Source organism: Ovis canadensis, chromosome Y (assembly GCF_042477335.2).
Source record: "Ovis canadensis isolate MfBH-ARS-UI-01 breed Bighorn chromosome Y, ARS-UI_OviCan_v2, whole genome shotgun sequence".
Taxonomy (NCBI): domain Eukaryota; kingdom Metazoa; phylum Chordata; class Mammalia; order Artiodactyla; family Bovidae; genus Ovis; species Ovis canadensis.
The window spans coordinates 12,083,750-12,102,500 of record NC_091271.1 but is presented as its reverse complement, the minus strand read 5'-3'; the positions used below and the strand labels follow the sequence as shown (position 1 = coordinate 12,102,500).

The window sequence follows — 18,751 nt, the reverse complement described above, 5'->3', positions numbered from 1 at the left end:
TTCGTCTCCTTTTTAATAATATTTATCTTAAACATTTTTTTTAATTTCCCTTTATATTTTACTATAGGCAGCAAGAAGAAACCAGGAAGCACTTTTGGCTGTTTGGATGCAAATAATCTTAGCTAGATAACTCAATTAATTAAGTACAGTTTCTCCTTCCAGCTCATTAGATACTTTTTCTACTTTTCATAAACTGCAGGTGGAGTGGACTTTCCTCTTCACAATCCTCAGGCTCTTTCCTCCTGCCTCTCCTTTCTGCCAGGCATCCTAGGTGAACCACTGTAATTCCACTTAGAATGTGTTTGCTCAGTGAGACAATGGGGATCGATTCCCTGGCTTCAGTGCTTCTGCTGGCCAGAGGTTATCTACCTTTCCCTAAGAACTTCATGTTTTCAGTATCCAATTTCCATCACCTGGCTAGGTCAGTTGCGACAGCTCATACTCACAAACATACCGATAGGGACTCTATGCGCACATGTGCACAAACATATGGGGGTACGCAGTAGCATCTCTGAGAGGAAACTTGTCCATATGCAAAAGTACAAGCCTTCTTTTTCAGGAAGGTGAATTTTGGTAAACACACATATTTCTTTGTCCTGATTGTTTTTTCACTTGCTCATCAATCATGTCTCTTTGCACTTCTAACTCTGTGACTTATCCTCAAAGGTTACAAAACCTTGGCATTTGCTATTGACAGGGACTGACCTGCAGAGTAGTGGGCAGGGTTGGAAGCACTTGCCATAAACAGCTGTATAACATGTGCCTGCCTTCTGCATTCTCCCATCACCTTGGACAGCTTCACAATACCAGTCACGTTGGCTTGATCCATTGCCTGTGCATTCCTTCAGAGGACCAGAGAACAAGGACCGCTGAGCTCACCTGACTTGAAGAACTGCTTTCTCGGTGTGCACCTTTCTAGGTTATTCCTTGTCAGTGTTGTGCCCCTCTTTCTAGCCTACCACCCCTTACATCCCACAACATTCTGAGTGAGTCCCCCTGTTCTTCCTATCTGTGTAGCTTTCTGTGCGCACTTGTCTACTTGTGCCTCCATATGCTATTTCCATGTAGCAGGAAAAGGCCAAAGAGACACCTGAGCCTCCAAAACCCCCCAGAGATTGTGATAGGCCTGGGTCTGATCCAAGGTTGTGAAGAAGATGCACATGGAAAAAGGGTCTCTTCCAATACAAAGAATGGAACCGGCGGCCATAAAAGTAAGGTGGCATCCCTACACGTTGTCCCTTCTGTTTAACACTACCCATGCACACAGAGTCCCCAAACAGATGATGCCCTGGGAAACCTGCAGTTTCTGGACCCAGAGCTAATGCCTCCCTTGGGCAGATAGCAGCTTTTCTATCTCAGAAACAACAAGAGGGCTTGAACCACCCAGACCTCAGTGACTTGCTAAATGCCAAGTCTCTCTTTCAGTTGTTCTCATTAGGCCCAGGTAGGACTCCCTACAGTCACCCATCCGTATTTCCCTACTCAGCCCCAGTGCCAAGGAAGCCCGTGCCTGGTTGGGCCCAGAGGTATCCAAGGTAGTCACCTGGAAGGCGGCATCCCTCTGAGTGTCACCTGGTTGAAATCCCCTATGACAAAATCAAAGATTCTGCTCCAACAAGACTACCAGAATCCTCCCTCAGGTGCAGACATGTACCTTTGCCCCCCAGGCCCCCAAAGCCAGGGGAAAGACCCCAGAGAAAAGAAGGAATTAATGTCAGAAATTTGAGCACGGACCATGGGGTATCTTCGGCAGGACCGCTATTGCCTAGACCCTGGACCCTGAAAACCAGCAGGTCCTGAACTGACCCCAGGAGCTTCTCTGTCTCTCATCCTCTGGAGATCCCTTGGGACATGCAATTAACCCACCGCCCTTGCCTTTTCTCTGTTCCCTCCCTCACAGGCGTATCCGGGCAGAGGTTCACACAGGTAAACCTACTTGCGCTTTCCTCGCCTTTGGGCGCTGCCAGGGAGGCAGGCTGGTAGTGCCTGGAGGCATGCCACGCTTACAGACCATGTCTCTCCTAGGATGCCTGTGGTTTGGCAGATACAGCATACTTTAGCACATCTCATGTTTGGTGTCACATCATGCCAGTGTGTGCCACCCTCAGGGAGGGCGTGTGCTGGCTGCTGGGCTGATCTGGCGCAGCACTGGCCCAGGACCTTCCCAGTTCTCCTTTTCACATGTGTGTGGAAAAAGTCTCCAGTGCAGCAGGCAATCTATGACTCTTTCTCCTCAGGTCTCTGCCCATCTCAGCACAACCTTAGCCTCACCATCCCGGGACTTGCCATAGCCACGTCCACCATTTCCACAGGCCAGCCCATGGCCCCACACACTGAGGGCTTCACAAACAGTGGTTTCAAAGCCGTACTCCACGTGATTTGCTCTGTGTGAATTCTTAGACTATGAACCCCCTTTTCCCAGTCCAAGCACAGGCAACAACACAGTAGAAATGGTTACCATGTTTTGTATCTGGTCTAATGCAAATATCTGGAGCCACAGTCTGGAGTTATCACTGGCCATCCTTTCCTCGTTAACATCCTGGACAGGGTCAATGCAAAAGGCAACAAACCACCTTCAGCCTGGTCACTTCATGACTCCTCTTATGGTTGCTCAGCACCTCCACTCCTGCCACTTTCATCTCTGCATCTGCCCTGGGCTGGACACACACACACACACATGCACACACACACACACACACACACACACACACAGAGCCAAAATAAGCACATGTGTGTATACACACTCATGCTCAGTCAGTTGAGTTCAGTTCAGTCGCTCAGTCAGGTCCGACTCTTTGCGACCCCATGGATCGCAGCATGCCAGGCCTCCCTGTACATCACCAACTCCCGGAGTTCACTCAGACTCACGTCCATTGAGTCAGGGATGCCATCCAGCCATCTCGTTCTCTGTCGTGCCCTTCTCCTCCTGGCCCCAATCCCTCCGAGCATCAAAGTCTTTTCCAATGAGTCAACACTTCACATGAGGTGGCCAAAGTACTGGAGTTTCAGCTTTAGCATCATTCCTTCCATAGAAATCCCAGGGCTGATCAGTACAGGGACACGAATGCAAACAGGGAACATAGGTGTTTCAGGAGTTGAAGGTAACTGAAGCAATGTCAGAGATGGTGACAGTAGGCACCATGTCCTGCCCTTGGGGCTCCCTGTTCACCTCCTCCATGAACTCTTCCATATTTTCCCAAGGCAGCCTGAAGCTGCTTCCAGTGCAGCATGTTTGGTGGTTGTGAGATGCTGAGTGGTGTATGTGGAAATGCACAGAAGATCCAAAAGGCTGCACACAGGTGCACTGGGACCCCGGAGAGGACACCCTTTCACTGATAGGCCTTCCCAGGGTAAGGGGCGGGAGTGAAGTGCCCAGGCAATCTCAAACTCAGCGAGCAGCAGGCCAGGGGATGGAAGGATCCACAAAGGATAATCCTGACAAAGATACTTAATACACACTGCCTCTAGTAGTATCACCTGACAACCAGCTGAGAAAGTAAAGGCTTCTGGTGTCCATGCTTTGGCTGGATGCTCCAACATTCGAAGTTCCAGAACCAGTGGACAGGAGTGGAATGATGTGCCCTATACCCTGCAGAGAGACAGGGAAGACGCATGTGGATCCCACAGGTGGACACCCACAACCTTGCAAACCCACACTCATAAGTGCTGTCAAGGTAATTCTACTTAGTGGTCAACGTGTTCAAGAAGTAGGGGGATCCTGAAAGGAAAATATCAACTTGCAGTGGGACCATGGATGACTCTGCAACAGCACCTGCCAAGATAGAGGGGAGGGAAAAGGTTCCTGTGCCTCCTCTTCCTCCTGAGTGATGGACTTTAAAGAGCACCAGAAAGGATACAGCTATGGACCAGAATCAAGGGATGCCCTAGATGATGGTGCTCCTCCAGGCCAACTCAGGCTTCCTTCTCTGATGATTCTTGCACATGAACTGGAAGTAGGCGCTGCAGTTTTTCTTATGCTCAAAGCTCAGTTCCACCTGGAAGGTGGACAGTGCCTGCAGTGCATCTTGCCCAGGAAGCTCAGTCGTGCTCCTGGGCTTTTCCTGGCCCTGCTCCTCCACCGTCTTCTCAGCGCCTGGGAGAACCCCTATTGCTGCTCCTCATCTGCCACAACCTCAACCTCCTCCATGATATCTTTTGCTAGCAGCTGGAAAAACTGCCCAATCCCTGTCATGTCTCTGTCTACCAGGGGCTCACTGTTGTCCACCGCCTCCACCCTGCATAGGGTGGCTCCTTTGCCTGACATGACAACTAGTGACTGCAAGGCCCCAGCCTCAGAAGGCATCAGGATGGCAGGCCGCCAATCCGAGCACCCTGAAACCAGGGCTCACAACTGAGAAGGTCTGGGGTCCCAGGATACTCTCATATTCCTCTGACTACCTTTCACATTCCTCTTGGCCCTGGTAGTGACCCCAGGCTGGGGCAGATGCGAAGGGATGGGACATAATAGCACAACAAATGGTGTGTACATGCGGCTCAGGGTGCAATAATCCTGTGCGACCCACTAGCTCTTTGGGGGTGGGGAGTTGAGGGGGATGTTAGGGAAGTGGGGTTGATGTTTGTCCAGTTACCTGAGGCTGAAGAAAGGTGTGCCAGACAGCACAGGAGTGGGTGAATCAGCCCTGGGGACATCAGCCAAATAAGCAGGTCCCTAGGCTGTGAGCCATGCACAGGCTGCTGGCTCAAATCTAGTCCAATAGCCGAGAACATTGTGGGTGGTACCCTTATGGACATGCCCTTCGAATGTAGGGCATCTTCCACGGTTCCTGGGCTGCAGTGCACCCACGTGACATATTCTGCTCCAGGGAGGAAATCGGTTTTGCATCTGCTGCTACCCCTGACACTGTCATTGACCGGGCTCTGGAAATTCCAACCACGGGTCCTGCTCTGCAGTCCAAACAGCACACTCCTGTGTCCCTCAGGACCGTCAGTAAACTGAGAACTCTTCCTGAGTATCCAAATGGTAAGCAGGAGTACCACATGGCTGGATACTTTTTGCCATGGGATAGAGAACATGTTGCTGTCCGGACGCTAGGGGAGAAGAGAAAATCCCACTGTTAGATACAGTTGATCTCCTCTGTTCAGGGACACCAGAGCCTTAGGGTACAGAGCTCTCTCTGTGTCTCTTTATCTTTGCTTGTGGCATAGCAATGTTTTGGGCAATCCTTCTATGTGTGTATCAAGGGCTAATGTCTATTCGTCTCCATCTCTATAAGTGGTGCTGTTGCTGTCTGGCACTCTCTGTACACCACCACTCACACGGAGTTTATATGAGAAGGAAAGCCCTTCTCCTTAGTGAGTTGCACCCACAGGAGATCAGACTTTGTTAGTCCACACATTCGGAGAGTGCTTTCTCTAACTTGAAAGACAACAGTGGGCAGTAACGGCTAAACTGCAGAAGGGGCTGTGCGACCCTCCCCCCCAGCTGAACAGACATGAATGCTGCAAAAGCCTGAGGTGGCTTGGCCACACTTTGTACAGATGGAGAGATGGGGCATGCCCTGCTGGCCTGAGGGAACTCCCTGAACATTATTTGAATACCTGCCAGGGAGATGGTAAGGACAGCTCCCCATTAAGTTCCATGAACCACTGGTGACGGAAACATGCACGGCTGCCAATTTACACTTCTGAGGCCCTTTCAAAGTGGTTCTGTTCTCCATGTGAGAACACATTCCAGCCTGCCCTGTCACCCAAGCCGGTGGGTTGGGAGCAGCAAGAGGATCAAGCTAAGCCATTCCTCCTATAGTCCCGATACGCAATATATGTGTTCTGTAAAGAGTACAAAGAGTGATGATTCAAATTGTTAGACTCTGCAGGTAGCAGGTACTTAAGCTGTAGCTTTGGTCCATCACTGAAACCAAACAAAAAGGGCAAGGGTTGCTCACGTTCATGGTAAGGTCAGGGAAAGTATGCCTGGCACTTGAGAAGGATGGAAAGGCCCTTGTATCTGGGTGCTTATGGCACTGTGAAGTCGCCCACCATGGCTTCTGTGTCTGGGACTGAAGTCTGCATTCTCACTGGTCACCACCAGGCACTTTCTTCCTGCCTCTCCTTTCTGCCAGGCATCTTTGCTGTACCACTGTGATTCCACTCAAAACTTGCTCACTCAGTCAAATAATGGGGATCAGTACCCTGGTTTCAGTGCTTCAGCTAGCTAGATTCTTCGTACCTTTCCCTATGGCTTTCATGTTTTTGCTATTCAACTTCCATCACCTGGTTAGGTCAGTTCTGACAGCTCATACTCATAAGCATACTGGCAGGTGCATCTGCACGCACATGCATGAACACACTAACGTCCCTGAGAGGAAACTTGCACATATGCAGAAGTAAAAGCTTTCTTCTCTAGGAACATGAATTTTGGTAAGCATCCGACTTTCTTTGTCCTGGTTATTTTCTTTCACTTGCTCATTGATCATGTCAGGTTGCACTTCTAACTCTGTGACAGCAGCAAGCACTCATGCCTCACTTATTTACTAAATGCCAAGACTCCCTTCAGTTGCTCTCATTAAGGTCAGGTAGGTCTTCATACAATCAGCTATACCTGCTTGCCCACACAGCTGAAGTCCCAAAGAAGCCTGTCCTTGGTTGGGCCCAAAGACATCCAAGACTGTCACTTGGAAGGCAGGGTCCTTCTGAGTGTCACCTGGTGCAGATCCTCTATGACAAAATAAGAGAATCTGCTCCAGCAAGACTGCCAGAATCCTCCCTCAGGTGCAGCCATGCACTTCCCATCTAGACCCCACATCCATAGGTATGACCACAAAGGAAAGAAGGAATTCACGTCAGGACTTTCAGCACTAGCCATGGGGTATTTTTGGCAGGACTGCTATTGCCAAACCCTGGACCCTGAAAACCAGCAGGCTTCAAATTGCCCCCAGGGGCCTCCCTGTCTCCCACTCTCCAGAGGTCCCTTGGGACATGCAATAAGCCCACCAAACTTGTTTCCTCCCTGTTCCGTCCCTCACAGACACATCCCAGCAGAGGGCCGCACACGTACACCCACCCCTGCACTTTCTTTGCCTACATGCACTGCCAGGGAGGCTGGAAGTGCCTGGAGGCATGCCATGGTCACACCCTTTCTCTTCAAGGATGCCTGTGGGTTTGCACGGACAGCCTACCTTAGCTCATTTTGTGTTTTGTGTCACATCATGTGAGTGTGTGTCACCCTCATGGAAAGATTTTGCTGGCTGATGGGCTGATCCTGGGCAGCACAGGTCCAGAACCTTCCTGGTTCTCCTTATGTGTGTGGAACAAGTCTCCAGTGCAACAGACAATCTGTGTCTCTTTCTTTTTTGGGTCTCTGCCCTTCTCTGTACGACCTATGCCTCCTCACCATCCCAGTCCTGCTGTAGTCATGTCCACATTTCCACAGAATGGCCCATATGCCCACTGACTGAGGGCTCCACAGCTAGTGGTTTCAAAGACCCACCCCATCTGATTTGTCCTGGGTGAATCCTCAGACCATGCACTGCCTCTTCCCTTTCCAAACAAATGCAGTAACAAGGTAGAAATTGTTAGCGTGTTTTTGTATTTGGTCTAATTGCAGATCTCTGCAGCATGGTCCAGAGTTATCACTGGCTGTCCTTTCCTCATTCATATCCTGGACAGCATCACTGCAGACATATAACAAACAACCACCCTTATAATGGGGACACCTCCTGCCTCTTCTTATGGTTGCTCAGCACCACCTCTTCAGTCAAGTTCATCTCTGCATCTGCCCTAGGCCAGACACACACACACACACACAAACATGTCTGACACAAGCATATGTGTATATACACACACATGCTTAGCATGGGGACACAAATGCAAACAGGAAACACAGGTGTTCCAGGAGACTGTGTTCGCATCCCTGTGCTGAGCATGTGTTTGTTTACACGATGTGCTTGTGTTGGCTGTGTTTGTGTGTGTGTGTGTATGTGTGTGTGTGTGTGTGTGTGCGCCTGTCTGGCCCAGGGAAGATGTAGATATGAAAGTGACAGAAGTGGAGGTGCTGAGTAACCATAAGAGGACGCACGAGGCGTCCTCAGTCTAAGAGTGGTTGGTTGCTGCAATGTCAGAGATGGAGTCAGTAGTCACCATGTCCTGTTCTTATGGCTTCCTGTCCACCTCCTCCCAGAGCTCTTCCATATTTTCCCAAGGTAGCCTGAAGCCGCTTCCAGGGCAGCATGTGTAGTGGTGGTGAGCCGCTGAGTGGTGGATGTGGAAATTCACAGAAGATCCCAAAGTCAGCACACAGGTGTGCTTGGACCCCGGAGAGGCCCTTGCAATGCTAGGGTAAGGGGCGGGAGTGTAAGGCCCAGGCAATCTCAAACTCAGTGAGCAACAGGAGGCCAGGGGATGTCAGGACCCACAGAAGGATGATCCTGACAAACAAACTTAATTTACCCTGCTTATAGTAGTATCACCTAGGACTCTCAGTCTGAAACCACAACCAATTTGAGCTAGACTTGCTTCACTCATGGACACACTGAATCCCCAATCCCCCCATCTCAGCAGGCCATCTGCTACATGCATGGCCCAAATTCAGTTTCCACAGCCAGCTAGCATAAGACTGAGCATCCCCATTTGGGAAGGGACAGTGTCCCGGATAGTACACAGCTGTCCCTTCACGGCCAATCTCCAGACCCCTTCATCACAAATATTTCTGTCAGTTACCTCTCATGGGAGAAAATTCCCTCCTTGGGTAGTCCTTCAGGGGATCATCCCACTCATCTTCACTGATGATCTGCTGGCAACACCTGGCTGCTGAGCAAGGTCAGCCCTGGGCTGATCAGGACCCAAACCCTCACATGAGCAGCCAAAACTCCAACAACAATCATCAACTGTATGCAGGACCAAAGCAATACCAGCTTAGCAATCCAGTTTGATTCTGGGCAGTTGTGATCTAACAACCCGCTGAGAAAGTTAAGGCTCCTGGTGTCGAGCCTGTGGCTGGTGCTACCTGTTCAAAGTCCCAGAACCACTGAACTGGAGTGTAACGATTTCCTCTGTATCCTGCAGAAAGACAGGGGAGACAGATGTGGATCCCGCAGGTGGATCATCCACATCCCTGCATACCCACAATCATCACCCCAGGAGCCACGTTTTGCCAGTGATGTCAAGGTAATACTCCTTAATGATCACTGTGTTCAAGAAGTTGGGATGGTCCCGAAAGGAAAAGAACAACTTGCTGCATGACAGTGGATGGCTCGCACCTGTACCTGCTAGGATAAGGAGGAGGGAAAATGTGCAAGCTTCTAGGATCCTCATATTGCCTCCCAGGCAAGCATTACCAGCTTCCATGAAGCCTTTCCAGACTCTCACACTGTAGGAACATGGATATCATGATCCTCCCACACCCCAACAAGTCCCGTACCAACCTGTCCTCAGTTTCACTCACTGACATTCAAGTTAATCATGTAGCTGAGAAAGTCTTTATCTTGGTCACTGATCATGACAGAAACTTGAGGGTGGTTCATAATCTACTAGAGGTCAAGGAGCCATTTATGCCACATGCTGGGCCAAGAAGAGCCAGGAGCATTAGCCCTAGTCTGGGGTGGAAGAAGAACATGGGAACAGGCATCTTCAAGGATGCTGGGCACTTCCACTTACCCAGCCACTACTGATGTGCTCAGGCCCTGCCGTACCATCAGACAAGCTCATGGCTCTGTGTTCCTCGTGGTGTTCTGCCTCTGAGGTGGTCTGCATTCCTCAATCAGGGGCTGTTTCTGATAGCTGTTATTTCCCAGACCTGTGTATGCTGGGTATTGGCATGTCACTGCTTACATGGTAGGACTTACAGTCATTGTGACAATCCGTGTCTGAAAGCAAAGGGGTTGGTGTTGGCTAGTGCATGTCTACATATGTTGTATGGGTTTGTGTATGTGTGTGTGTCCATGCACGTGTGTGTGTGTGACTCCCATATCTCAGTTATTTTCAGGATCATTCACCTCAATAACTGTCAGTTAAGGCTGCTCTAGTGTACTGTCTCTGGTCATTCCTACTTAGAGCCTGTTCCTCCTCAGATGGAGGCCTGAAGTAGACACACAGATCATGGCTGTGACACTTACTGGTGTGGCCTTGCCTGGACTCTACTCAGCTGTGCTTTGGGAGCCTGCCAATTGCCCAGTACCACACTTTCTTCAGGGTCCACAAGCACCCATTCTGTGCCCTTGCCTCCACCTCTCCTCATGCCCCTGCCTCTGTACCTCCCCCTCATTCTGAGAAGCGGACCCCCAAGGAGCAGCAGAAAGGATACCACTTTGGCCTAGAAGCCAGGGATGCCCTGGATGATGGCGCTCCCCTGAGCCAAGTCACGCTTCCTCCTCTCATGGCTCTTGTACATGTACCAAACGTAGGCCCTGCAGGTTTTCTCAGGCTCAGAGCTCAGTTCCACTTACAAGGTCGCCAGTGCCTGCATCACATCTAGTGCCAGAAGCTCACTCGGGCCTCCAGGCCTTTCCTGGCACTGCTCCTCCATTGTTTTCTCCTCCAGCTCCAGGGAGGACCCCTGTTGCTGCTCCTCACCTGCCACGACCTCCACATCCTCAATGATGTCCTCTGCAAGCAGCTGGAAACCCCGTCTGATCCCTGCCACATCTCCATCCACCTGGGCCTTGCCATCCTCTCCTGCCTCCACTCTGAAGAGGGTGGCATCTTCACCTGGTGTGACAATTGGTGGCTGCAATGTCCCAGCCACGCAACACATCACAAGGGCAGGCGCTGTGGCCCCATCCCTCTGAGCACCCGGGCTCACACTGAGAAGTTCCGGGGTCCCAGGATGTTCCCACTTTCTTCTGACTGCCTCTCATGCTCCTCTTGGCTCTGGCCATGACCCCAGCCTGGGTCAGATGTTAATGGACAGAACATAATAGCATCACAGCAAGTGCTGAGCAATGGCGGCCCAGGGTGCAGTAACCCTGTGGGGCCCACTAGCGTTTTTGGTGTGGGGAGTGTTGGGAATGGTTCAGAGACTATGTCTGGTGTGTGGGGGGATGGCCTGAGACTATAAAAGGGGTGATAGCAGCCCAAGACAGGGTGAACAGGCCCTGGGACATCAGCCAAACAGGCAGGGCCCTAGGCTGTGAGCCACACACAGGCAGCTGACCCAAATTTAGACCAATGGCCGAGAGGGTAGTGGACAGCAAACTATGGACATAACCCTAGACTGGGTGGCATATTCCATGGTTCCTGGGATCCAGCTCCACCATGTGGCCAGATTCTGCTCCAGAGAGCTAGTGGGTTTTGTATCTGCCACTACCTCAGGTGTTGTCATTGATCTAGATCTGGAAATTCCAATCACGCATTCCTGATCCACAATCCAAACAGCATACTCCTGTGTCCCACAAGACCTTCAATAACTGGGAACTCTCTCTGAGTATCCAAAGGATACACAGGGGTGCCAAGTGGCTGGATACTTTTCTCCATGGGACAGACAGACTGTTGCTGGCCAGATGCTAGGGGAGTAGGGAAAAACCCCACCGTTTGCCACGTTGATCTCCGTTGTTCAGGGACACCAGGACCTTAGGGTACAGAGCTCTCTCTTTGTCTCTTTGTCTCTGCTTTGGCATAGCACTGTTTGGAGCAATCCTTCCTTGTGTGTACCAGGGCTGATGTCTGTGTGTCTCCACCTCTTTAAGTGGTGCCGTTGCCGTTTCCCACTGTATGGACACCAACGCTCATAGGAGAAGCTTATCCTTAGAGTGAAGGCAAGCCTCCTGAGTGAGTTGCACCAAAGGGAGATCAGATATTTTTAGTCCACAGGTTTGGAGCGCACTTTCTCAATCTTGAAAGCCAACCGTGGGCAGTCACTGCTGAACCGCAGAAGGGGTCAGGTAACCCTCCCTCCCTCACTGGACAGACGTGAATGCTGCACAGGGCTGAGGTGTCTTGGCCTCACTTTTCACAGAGGGAGAAATGGGGCATGCTCTGCTGGCATGAGGAAGCTCCCTGAACCTTGTTCAAATTCCTGCCAGTGAGTCTTTAAGGACAACTCCTTGTTAAGTCTGTGACTCACTGGTGCCAGAGACATGCATGTCTGCCCATTTGCCCTATCATGGCCCTTTCAAGTGTTTCTGTTCTCCATCTGAGAACACGTACCAGCCTGCCCAGTTACCCAATCCTGTGGGGCTGGGAGCAGCAACGGGATCAATCTAAGCCATCCATCCTATAGTCCTGACCCTCTATATATGCTTTGTGCAAAGAGTACAAAAAGTGATGTTTCAGACTGGAAGACTATGCAGGTAGCAAATGCCTATCCTGCCTTGCTGGTCCATTTCTGAAACCTCCCCAAAATGGCAAGGGGTGCTTATGCTCATGGTAAAGTCAGGGAAAGTATGCTCAGCATTCGAGAATGATGGAAAGCCCTTTGTAGCTGTATGTCCAATGGGCTGTGGGGTCATCCACTGTGGCTTCTGTGTCTGGAATTGCAGCCTGTTCTGTGTCTTGGACTCTCTGCACTTTCACTGGTGGCCCTCAGGCAATTTCTTCCTGCCTCTCCAGGCTTCCTGGGTGCACCACTGTGATTCCACTTAGAAATTGCTCACTCAGTGAGATAACAGGCATCAGTACCCTGGCTCCAGTGCTTCTAATGGCCAGAGTATGTACCTTTCCCTATGGCTTTCATGTTTACACTATCTAACTTCCATCACTTGGCTAGGTCAGTTCCAACACTTCATATTCACAAGCATACTGTCAGGCAATTTTGTGCGTACATATGCACACACATGCGTGTGTACACACTAACATCCCTGACAGGAAACTTGCAGATATGAAAAAGTACAAGCTTTCTTCTCCAGGAACATGAGTTTTGGTAATCACCTGAGTTTTTGGGGTTTTTTTTTTTGTTGTTGTTGTCCTGGTTATTTTCTTTCACATGCTCATTGATCATGTCAGGTTGTACTTCTAACTCTGTGATTTAGCCTCAAAGGCTACAAAATTTTGGCATTTGCTCCTGACAGAGACCGATCTGCAGAGAATTGGGCAGATTGGAAACGCTCGCCCTGGACAGCTGAGTGACATGCACCTGCGTTGCACATTCTCCCATCACTTTGAACTGCTTCACAGTACCAGTCAGGTGGTTCTGATTCATTGCCTGTGCAATCCTTTAGGGGACCAGAAAACAAGGACGTCTGGGTTCAGCTGCATTGGAGAACTGTTTTCTTGGTGTGCACCTATCTAGGTCATTCCTGGTCAATGTTGTGTCCCTTTTGCTAACCTACCACCCCTTGGGGCCTCAGGCCCACGACATCCTGAGTGAGGCCCCCTGTTCTTTCTATCGGTGTAGCTTTCTCTATGCACCTGTCTACCTGTGCTTCCAAGTGCTATCTCCCTTTAGCAGGAAAAGGCCAAAGAGATGCCCGAGCCTCCAAGGGCCCCCAGGGAATGTGATGGGCCTGGGTGTGATGCAGTGTTGTGAGGATTCATGTTTATGTTTGGCAAACCAATACAATATTGTAAAGTAAAATAAATAAAAATATTAAAAACAAAACAAATTCTTCCCTTAGATGAAGATTGTGTACAATCTAGTGTGTGTCCATTGGCTGGACATAGTCCTTGGAATTTTGCTGATGGGTTTGGACCCTAAACTTCAAAATGATGGCAGAAGGTAGAAAGACATTTATACGTTCTACAAAAGCAAGAAGACAGGCACTACTGCCAAAAAGATGACTAAGAGGGAGTAATTATAGTTTTCTATCATTGGAAAAATATAATGGTCCCAGGGAGAGTAATTAGATAATATAAAAAGGATTCTTGGGAAGGAAAACTCAGACTCTCAGGAACATTTTCTACATGTCAGGACTTGTGAAATAGCGATCCAAAAAGAGGTAGAAACTGTCTTCACTGAAACATGGAAAGTCAGCTGGGCATCTCCAATCTACTTCTTGAAGATGAATTTCCCAAGATTTAGGTTTAAGAAAGATTTTGAACTATAGCCCAAGAATGAACAACTATTGCTGCATAGAAAACATAGATACGTCTCATTAAGTATAATGTTAAGTAAAGTAAGCTAGACACAAAGATGCATACTGTATGATTCCATTCACGTAAATGTCCAAAAGAGACAAAACTAATTTTTGTGTTGAAAGTCAGGTATCCTAGTTATCTTTGGAGTGCGGTGATTTTGGGAGAGACACTAGAGTCTTTACATGGTCGTCAGTGATGTTTTGTTTCTTTATTTGGATGCTAATTACATGGATGTGTTTTGTTTGTGAGTATCCATTGAACTGTATACTCATGATTTATGTATTTTTCTATATGTGTATTTCAATAAAAAGTTATAAAGCTTTAAAAATAAATAAATAAATAAATGACAATGTTGTGAAGAAGGTGCACATACATAAAAGGTCTCTTCTGATACAAGGCGTGCAACCCGAGGCCATAAAATAAGGTGGCATTTCCGCATGTAGTCCCTTCTGTTTATTACTACCCTGACCCATGGAATCCCCAAAGAGAAAACCTGGGAAACCTGCCCTTACTGGGCCCACAGCTCAGGCCTCCCTTGAACAGAAAGCAGCATTTCTATCTCAAAAACAACAAGAGGGCTTGATTCCACCCACACTCACTGATTTGCTAAATGTGAATACTCTTTTTCAGTTGGTCTCATTAGGCCCAGGTAGGACTCCTTACAGTCAGGCATCCCTGAAAACCTACACAGCCCACGTGCCTAAGAAGCCAGTCCTCAGCTGGGCACAGAGATATCGAAGATGGTCACCTGGGACACAGCTTCCCTCTGAGTTTCAAATGCTGCAAATCCCCTATGAAAACATCAGACAGCCTGCTCCAGCAAGACTTCTAGAATCCTCTCTCAGGTGCAGACACCCACCTTTGCCCCTCAGGCCCCAAAAGCCAGGGGCAAGACCAGAAGAAAGAAGGAATTCACATCAGGGCTTTCAGCACGAGGCATGGTGTATCTTCAGCAGGACTTTCCCTAGACCCTGAAAACCAGAAGTCTCCAAACTGCCCCCAGGGACTTCCCTGTCTCCCACTCTCCTGAGGTTCCTTGAGACATGCATAAGCCCACCATCCTTGCTTCCTCCCTGTTCCCTCCGTGATAGGCACACCCCGGCAGAGGAGCACACACATATACCAACACCTGCACTTTCTTCACCTTTCTGCACTTCCAGGGAGACTGGAAGTGCCTGGAGGCATGCCACGCTCACAGCTTGTCTCTCTTAGGATGCCTGTGGTTTTGCATGGACAGCCTACCTTAGCATGTCTTGCATTTTCTGTTGCATTGTGCCAGTGTGTGCCACCCTCATGGAGAGGGTGTGCTGGCTGATGGGCTGATCCTGGGCAGCACTGTCCCAGGACCTTCCCGGGTCTCCTTCTCATGTGTGTGGAACAAGTCTCCAGTGCAGCAGGCAATCTGTGTATCTTTCTCCTTCAGGTCTCTGTCCTTCTCAGCAAGACCTTAGCCTCCTCAAACATCCCAGGTCCTCTGTATTCTCATCTACCATTTCCATATGCCGGCTCATGTCCGCACAGACTGTGGGCTCCACAGGCGGTGGTTTTAAAGCCCCACCCCACCTGATTTGCCTTAGGTAATCCACACACCATGCACCCACTCTTCCTGGTCCGAACACATACTGAAACACGGTAGAAATGGTGAGCGTGTTTCTGTATTTCATCTAATTGCAGATTTCCGGAGCCAAGGTCCTGTGTTATTACTGGCCATCCTTTCCTCATTCCCATCCTGGACAGGATCACTGTGGAGATATGGCGACCAACCACCCTCAGACTCGGGATGCTTTGTGCCTCCTCTTTTGGTTGCTTGGCATTTCCTCCCTTGTTGCTTTCATCTCTGCTTTTTCCCTGGACTAGACACACATACACACATAAACACAGGCAACACAAGCACACACGTATATACAATTACAGGCTTGATAAAGAGACACAAACATAAACAGGGAACACAGGTGTTTCAGGAGCTGAAGACACCGTGTCCAGCACTGTTGGAGATGGCGTCAGGAGGCACCATGTCCTGCCCTTGGAGCTCCCTGTCCACCTCCTCCCTGAGCATTTCCGTATTTTCAAAAGGCAGCCTGAAGCAGCTTCCAGCGCAGCATGTGTGGTCATGGTGAGATGCCAATTTGTGGATGTAGAAATTCGCAGAAGATCCCAAAGTCAGCACACAAGTGCACTGGGACTCTGGACAGGATGCTCTTTCAATGATAGGCCTTGCCATGGCTAGGGGCAGAAGTATAAGGCACAGGCAATCTTAAACTCATTGAGCAACAGGAGGCTGGGGAATGGCTTGACCCACAGAAAGAAGATTCTGACAAAGATACTTAATTCATCCTGTTTCTAGTAGTATTACCTAGGACTATTGCACTGAGGGAGAATGCTTCACTCACACACACACCGAGTTCCAAAGCCCCCAGTCTCAGCAGGTCATGTGCTACATGCAGGACCCAAAGTCTGGCTCTGCAGCCAGCTTTCATGAGCCTGGGCATCCCCATTTGGGAAAGGACAGTGTCCTGGCTATGACACGGCTGTCCCAGGGCCCACCACCAGACACCCTCCCCACATGCGTCTCTGTCAGTTAATGCTCATGGCAGTACCTTCCTTCCTCAAGTAATACGTCACAGGACTGTCCCACATGTGTTCACCAACGATCTGCTGGCAACACAAGCACGGTCAGCCTAGGGCTGACCAGGCCTGAACACTCTCGTGAGCATCCAAGAACTCCAACATCAATCATCAACTGTATGCAGGCCCAAAGCAACTCCACCTCAGCAATCCTGTTCGATTCTGGGCAGTTGTGGCCTGACAACCAGTTGAGAAATTTAAGACTCCTGATATACAGCCTGCAGCTGGGTGCTCCTCATCCAAAGTCCAAGAACCAGTGGAGTGGAGTGGAATAACGTGCCCTATACCCTGCAGAAAGACAGGGAACACAGGGGCAGATTCCGCTGGTGGATCATCCATCCCCTTACACACCTACACCTCCCATGAGCCACATTTTACCAGTGATGTCAAGGTAATACTTCTAATGATCACCGTGTTCCAGAAGTAGGAGTTGTCCGCAAAGGAAAAGATCAGCTTGCAGCTGGATCTTGGATGGCTCCACCCCAGCACCTTCCAGGATAGAGATGAGGGTAAAGGTGCAAACTTCTAGGTGCCACAGCTTGCCTCCCAGGCAGGCTTTAACTTTTTCCAAGAAACCTCTGCACATTCTCACATCACATGAACATAGGTAACATGATCCCCCCAATCCCCCACCATGTCCCATACCCACAGGCCCTCACTTTCCCTCACTGACCTTCAAGTCGATCTTGTAGCTAAGAAAGTCTTTATCTTGGTCACTGATCATGACAGAAACTTGAGCGTGGTTCATAATCTGCTTGAGATCAAGGAGCCATGCAGGCCACATGCTGGGCCAGAAGATCCAATAGCAAGAGCCCTAGTCTTGAGTGGAAGAAGCACACTGGAATAGGAGTTTCCAAGGATACCGGGTACTTCCACTTGCCCAGCCATCAGTCATGTCCTCAGGCCCTGCCATACCATCAGACACACTCATGGCTCTGGGTTCCTTGTGATGTTCTGCATCTGAGGTGGTCTGTATCCCCCAAGCACGGGTTGTTTCTAACTTCTACTATCCTCTTTCTGACTTGTGTGTGCTGGTCAGTGTAATGTCACTGTTTATAGTATCAGGATTTGCAGTCCCTCTTGCACTGTGTCTTCAACAAGGGGGTGGTGTGCAAGTGTATGTGTGTGTATGTGTGTGTGTGTCTTTAGCAAGAAAGCCCTAGGACTCTGACCTGCTCCCTGTCTTCACAACAGATGGTAGGCATGTGTCTGAATTCATCTGGAATTCAGAGCAGATGAGAATAGCAGCCCCTTCCAAATCCACCTTGCTGGTGGACTACTTCATACCTTTGCATTGCACTAGTGAGAGCAACCACAGAGGCTCTGACTGACGGGCATGGGTCTTGGACTCCCACTCTCTCAGCTGTTTCACGGGATCATCCACATTTACAACAATAACTGTCTCTGGTGGCTGCTCTGGTGTACTGTCTCTCATCATTCCTGACCTAGAGGCCTCAGGCGCTGATCCTACTCAGATGCAGGCCTGAGAGAGACACCTGAAGTCATGGCTGTGACATTTACAGCTGTGGCCCTAAGGGACTCTTCTCAGCTGTGCCTTTGGAGCCTGCTTCTGCTTTGAACCACACTTCATTCAGGGGTCTCCCATGCCTCCCCTGTTCCCTTGCGCTGTGACCTCACCTCTTTTAGCAGGATCTTCAGCACAATCATCTTGAAGGTGTCTTTGCTATTCTTATAGACCAGAAACTATAATGTTCTTAGAGAAAAACATAGGCAGAACACTCTCTTCTTTATTTGGCTATAAAGCTCACAACTTTAACAGCGCAGTAACTCAATTTTTCTAATGTGCACTGTAAGAGTTTGATGAGCTCTTGGTGAGTTACTTGGTTTCAGTTAGAAAGCCCTGCATTACTCTTAGGGCTCTAGAAGCTTCTGAAACTGAAGGAAAGACTACAAGTATTCCAGACTAATTTGATTATGATAAAGCTTTCTAAACACTTAAACAGATTCTGCTTCCCCACCACCCAAAAATTTACCCCTATCTTCTGAAGATCTTCATGATTTTATTGCAGGAAACTGGTAGAATTGAGATTTCTCAGTGCTTTGTAATTTCATCAGTAAGCTCTTCTGAGGTGAAAAACACATTGGAGTTAGTTTTTAAATTATTCCTAGACATAGCAATCACGGGAAAAGGAAATAAAAG

The 18,751-nt window shown here is 49.2% G+C and overlaps 2 pseudogenes; both read right to left on the bottom strand.

Moving 5' to 3' along the window:
• Positions 1 to 3,884: 3,884 nt before the first annotated feature.
• Positions 3,885 to 4,463, bottom strand: LOC138929841 (testis-specific Y-encoded protein 1-like; annotated as a pseudogene).
• Positions 4,464 to 4,742: 279 nt separating this feature from the next.
• LOC138431306 (testis-specific Y-encoded protein 1-like) lies at positions 4,743 to 17,374 on the bottom strand (annotated as a pseudogene).
• Positions 17,375 to 18,751: the final 1,377 nt, after the last annotated feature.